The sequence below is a fragment of the Setaria viridis genome, chromosome 4 (genome assembly GCF_005286985.2).
Source record: "Setaria viridis chromosome 4, Setaria_viridis_v4.0, whole genome shotgun sequence".
NCBI lineage: Eukaryota > Viridiplantae > Streptophyta > Magnoliopsida > Poales > Poaceae > Setaria > Setaria viridis.
This window is the reverse complement of record NC_048266.2, coordinates 36,546,474-36,552,147: the sequence shown is the minus strand read 5'-3', so window position 1 is coordinate 36,552,147 and position 5,674 is coordinate 36,546,474. Positions and strand designations below refer to the sequence as shown.

General features: G+C 43.9%; 1 pseudogene; it reads right to left on the bottom strand.

The window, feature by feature from the left end:
- Positions 1-2,583: 2,583 nt before the first annotated feature.
- Positions 2,584-4,792, bottom strand: LOC117853684 (disease resistance protein RPM1-like; annotated as a pseudogene).
- Between the last annotated feature and the right edge of the window lie 882 nt (positions 4,793-5,674).

The following is a 5,674-nucleotide window of genomic DNA, read 5'->3' as shown; positions in this document are numbered from 1 at the left end:
CGGAAATTTTGAGTGGTGGTGTACTTCGTGCGGGTGCTGTGATTGCCCAACTTGGAGTCTTCAATAGCTACTGGTATCTTGCTTATTCTCATTGACTGTGTTAGTAGAAGTGTGGATGGTTTTGCTGCGGTCTTGATTTTGTGGTGAGAGCGTCAATCAGCAGATGGAGTTGCTTCTCTTCCCCGATGTTAGATTGGCTCATGCTTTGATTTCGATTTCACCTACGAAGAGAAGTCGGTTTATTTAGAGGCGACTTTACGAAACAAGACGTATATAGAGATTACCAAAGTAGCTTATAGAGATTTTTCCTTTTCTTTTTCTTATATTTTGTTATTTCTTTTTGGTATATCAGATCTTCTGTCTTGGTTCCAAAATTCTTTTGGAATATGTACCCTCTATGTTTGTGATCTGATGCATTTTTGAATAAAGCTGGAATATTATCTTTCATTATTAAAAAATGTATGCACGCTATAATATGTGGCCACTGAAAATGCTCTACTTGTCCTGCGACTCATCTAACGGACATTTTTCACAAATACTCGTCAATGATGTCTTCCACCTCATGAGCGACATCTCTAACTTGGTCCAACCAAGCATCAAATGCCTTGTCACCACCTTTCTGTGTACTAACCTGGCCAATAAAGGCATGCAAAATCGAAAGCTCGCCCTCGATTTGTTTCATGCTATGCTGAAAATCTGTCAAAATTGGCGCTACTTGGGCCACCTCCATACCGATCCTCTCTATATAGTGCCCCTTCTCCCATGGAAACTGACAACTTTTCTGAGAACTGCAAACAGAGCATCTGCCATATTTTCTTTCCCCCGCCCCTCAAAAAATTATCACTTTGCCAGAAATTCAGAATCAGATGCATATACTTCTGAGCAGTACCCACACACAGCTCCTGCTGTCCTGCTATTATTAGGAACAAAATAAATGACAAGTTATTCTAAACATTATATTGTTGTACAAAATGGAAGTAACGTCAGATAGAATGAATCAAACGGGCATGTGGTATTCAAGAAGAAAAGTGTTGCGCGATTAACAACGGCAGATCGAATGGATTGCGCGAGAGGTCGGTAGCATCGGTGCAGGAGGTCGCAGAGAGGGAGGAGGGGCAAGAAGCTTGTCTACCTGACTACCTTGGCGTCGGCGTCGTCGAGCAGAGGATGGGAGACGAAGGGGAAGCCGACGAAGAGATCAGAAAGAAAGAAGCAGAGGAGGCAGCCGCGGCAGAATTACTGCGCCTCCACGATCATGCCCTCCCTCCGCGTGTCACTTGGCAAATGGCCGCTGTCTTTGGGTCAGCAAGACCAAAATGCCAATCTCTCTAAAACACCTTGATTGAGAGATGATTTCATCTTTGACCTTGGCATTTGTAAATGTGGGCCTTATACGACTTGTCTTGGATAATCTAAGATGCTCATGCCAGCAGGGTACAGCATTTTACACTGATTGTGACTGTAATCTTGTGATGGCAACCAGCGTTTCCTCAATCAAACACGAAACAGTTTGCTGTCTCTTTTGAGACTCAGTCTTTTCAGCCTATGCTGCTTCCATTGGGAAGTGATTGACTGCAGAATACGCATTCTGAAATAGCATACTCACTCTTCTTCTTTTTTAAAAAAGAAGAGGTTTAGTAACGACCTCGTCAACTTAAAGAATATCAAGAACTGTACGTATTACTGCATTAGCATCAGTTCATGCTGTTGCACGCCAACTTCGACCGCCTGCTGGTTAACTGGGAGGTATCTTCATGTATGTTTCCGGCATGCAGGACCGGCTATCATACCTGAATATCCATTTGCAGACCTTCATATCCAAATGATCTTTTTCAGGATTTCTGCAAAGTCCTTAGGATTTAATTTAAATCCTGATAGGAAACAAGGGAGGACCAGGCCATGGTAATTGCCAGTAGGTATAAAATTTCAAGCTATCAAGTTTACAGCTTGTAAGAATTGACATGTTTAGTAGTAATAACATGAAGATTCAAAACTATACTTAAACACTGTCAGGTTTTGCGTCCTGCTCATATTTGCACGCTACAAAATGCCACCACTGAAATATTCTGCTCGTCAGATGACTCTTCTGAACTCTGATGGACATTTTCAGCAAATACACAATCTTCAAAAGAAAAATAATTACCCCATCCAGTGATCTGGCACCTAGATGAACTACACATGGTTCACTCCTCGAATTATTGGACAACACAAGAACTGCATATTTCTTGCTGATGGTTCCCAACCAACTCTTAAGGGGCAGTGAAGTTCATTTTGTAGGGACGGACTTAATCGCACCAGGGCCATACTTTTGGGCAAGGAATTCCGAAGAAATGGAGTTATTTACTGCAATATCAACAAGCCTGTTTTTATTAAGCTGTATAAATAATAAAAGCACCATGGTGAATAAGAAAGAAAGAAAGAACAAAATGTCTAGAGATATTTTAACAAAATGTCTAGAGCTATTTTACTAATAAGCTTTGCAAGCAATTTCTTTTGTATAATTTTTTTGGTCTTATCTCTCTTCACATCTGAACTTTTGAGATCTAAATCTACTTTAATATCTTATGACAGCTAATCGTTTCATCAAATAGTTGGCATACTAAGAAAATGGATATTACCTGCTTGAGAATCAGAAGGGCCAAATTTATGGATGTTACGTACATGTTGAACAATGTGATTGTCACTTCCTTGCAGTCTTTCTATGAACTCAATTGACATATCTATCAGAAACATATTATTGAGTGTAGTAATGTACTTGATACCCTCAGGTACAGACTTTAGATTCCTCAAACTACTAAGTTCCAAAACATGTAGACTCACCATTTTTTGTTCCTCCATCTCAATCTGAGTCAGATGTTCCATGTCAGCTAATTGCAGAGTTTTGAGCTTGCGGAACCACCCTATACAAAAGGTTACCTGTTGCCCACCATATGCCCCGAAGAGACGCAGATCAACAAGATTTAACATGTGAGAGAAGGAGCTAATAGTATCCTTCTTCAGATCAGACCAGTCCAATTTTAACCATGTCAAATTTTCAAACTCAGCAAACAAAGGCGGGAGCATGCCCCCCTCTAACTTTCCTGCCATCCACAAGAGTTTAAGATTCGGTAAGGCCTCTAGCATGTTCAGATTAAGAATCTCATCCATATCACACGCTGAAATAAGCAACCTGCTCAGGTTAGGCATCTTTGTCAGGGAGCTCCATAACTCTGCAATGTAGCTTTGCCGCACTTTCATTATAGCCAAACTTCTCATCAGTGTCATGTTGCCCAGATGTGAAACCAAATTTTTATTAGCTTGAATAATCCCCAGAGCTTGCAGGTTCTTCAGGTGGCAAATATTGTAGCACTGAAGCAATCCACTGTCCTTGCATGAAGAACATGGTTTAGACACACATGTAAACAATGGCGGACGCAGGAATTTAAGATTGGGTGTACATAGATGTTAGCGAACCGAACAATCATACAAAGGGTGCCTAGTACGGTACAAAATAGCCCATTAATTTGTCATACTTTACAAAACAATATCAATTGCAACATGAACTAGAACAAGTAAATTGATAAGCAATTTTCTTTTCGCACAAACTATTGGATAAATTGCAACGAACACTAACTAGACATAATTAATTAATAGCCAATTTGCATTTTGCACGAACCATTGGTGCCGCAGGGTCGCAGCCACTGAACAAACTATGGCCGTAGCTGCTACGTGCGGCATCAACATGGCATGCTCATCCTCGACGATGCGTCGATGTCTGCTGTAATCTCTGCCTCCTCATTTGTGCCCACGGGGCGGCAGCGATACCACCGGCGCTTCTGCAGAACCTGCGCTCGGCATTGCCGTGACCTGTTCTGCATCTTCCATGGCCGGCTGTGCAGCTGCAGCAAGCATGGCGCTGCAGCCGGCGCCAACAGCCTCCGTTAGATCAGCAGCCGGTAAGCCAGCACGAACCTTGATTCCTCCGCTCTTGCGCTCCTCTGTCAGGTGCCGGCGGCAGCGCAAGCGGATGAGTAAGTTGAGAGACGAAAGAAACATGCGTTGGAGTCGAGGTCACACGAACTGATGCCGATTAGTTGAAAGGCGGAAGGGGGGATTGGGGTCGAGGCAGCTGGCTGAGCAAGCAGGTCGAGTCCTTGCAAATACAGTCTGACTCAGTTAGTTACGTAACTATATATGTATATACATACTAGCTGAAAGAGTTCTGTCCACATTATTGACCTCTACTGCGTCCGCCCCTGCATGTAAATGACGTAAAACTAGTTAGCAAATTTATTTCGCAAGGCAACTCCTGAACATAGGTGAATCTGAGATCCAAAACTTGTAGGTTGGTAAGTTTTCTGAAAGATGCTGGTATATGCTTGACGTTTGTGTTAGAAAAATCTACATATCGCAAATTGTACAATTCTGTGACCATGCCTGGAACTTGTTCAATATTGGTAAATCTTAGGCAAAGGACCCTTAGTAGTCGGAAATGTGACAAAACATCGTATATCCAACGAGATGGAACTTCAGTGTCGAACAAGATGAAAGAACGGAGTCGTGAACTTGATAAAGAATGTAAGGACTGGGCACCTCTTTGGATGCTTAAGTGGCGAGCTTCATGGGTAACTTGGGTTATACCACAACCGCTATATGCAATACCAAACTTCTCCAATTTAGCAATGATCGAAGTTGCCTCTCCCACAAGATCATGCATAACAAATGTTCTAGCCCTTCCACATGTATTCCTTTCTGTGACTTGAAGAAGAGAACCCTGAGTGAGTTCTGTAAGGTAATACTCGGCAACCTCCATTGTTGTTCCATCTCCTCTGTCTTCAACAAAACCTTCCGCGATCCAGAGCTTGGAAATCAGTTTTCTTCTAATCTTGTAATCTTTAGGATAGAGGCTGCAGTACAGAAAGCAGCTCCTCAGATGAATTGGGAGATCGTGCAAGCTCATATTCACGGTGCAGCTGGCGGCCCACCTCCCGGAGGAGATGGAGGCAGCCCTCCTCGACTTCCTCCGAGAAAACGAGGACGTTTTTGCCTGGTCCCCCTCTGATCTGCAAGGATCGACCGAGATCTGATACAACACCACCTGAACGTCGACCTTAAGAAGAAGCCCCGCAAGCAGAAGGTGTGGAAGATGTCAACGGAAGGAGGCAGTCCGCACGGAAGTGCGCAAGCTGCTCGACGCAAATGTGATTCGGGAAGTCATTCACACGGAATGGCTCGCTAATCCGGTCCTCATGAAGAAGAACAACGGCAAGTGGCAAATGTGTGTTGACTTCACCGATCTCAACAAGGCTTGCCTGAAGTATGATTTCCCTCTCTCCCGCATTGATCAAATCGTGGACTCCACTTCCAGAAGCGAGCGCCTCAGCTTCCTCGATGCCTACTCCGGGTATCATTAGGTATGGATGGTGGAGGACAACGAGTCCTGAACCATCTTCATCACCCCATTCGGAGCATACTGTTTCGTGCGGATGCCCTTCGGCCTCACGAACGCCGGGGCAACGTTCGCACGGCTGGTTGAGCTGGTTTTCGACGCCCAAGTCGGAAGGAACTTGGAGGCCTACGTTGATGATGTTGTCGTCAAGAGCAAGGACGAGCAGGACCACCGCTCTGACCTATGGGAAACTTTCACGAATCTATGAAGGACCAATCTGCACCTCAACCCTGAAAAGTGCACGTT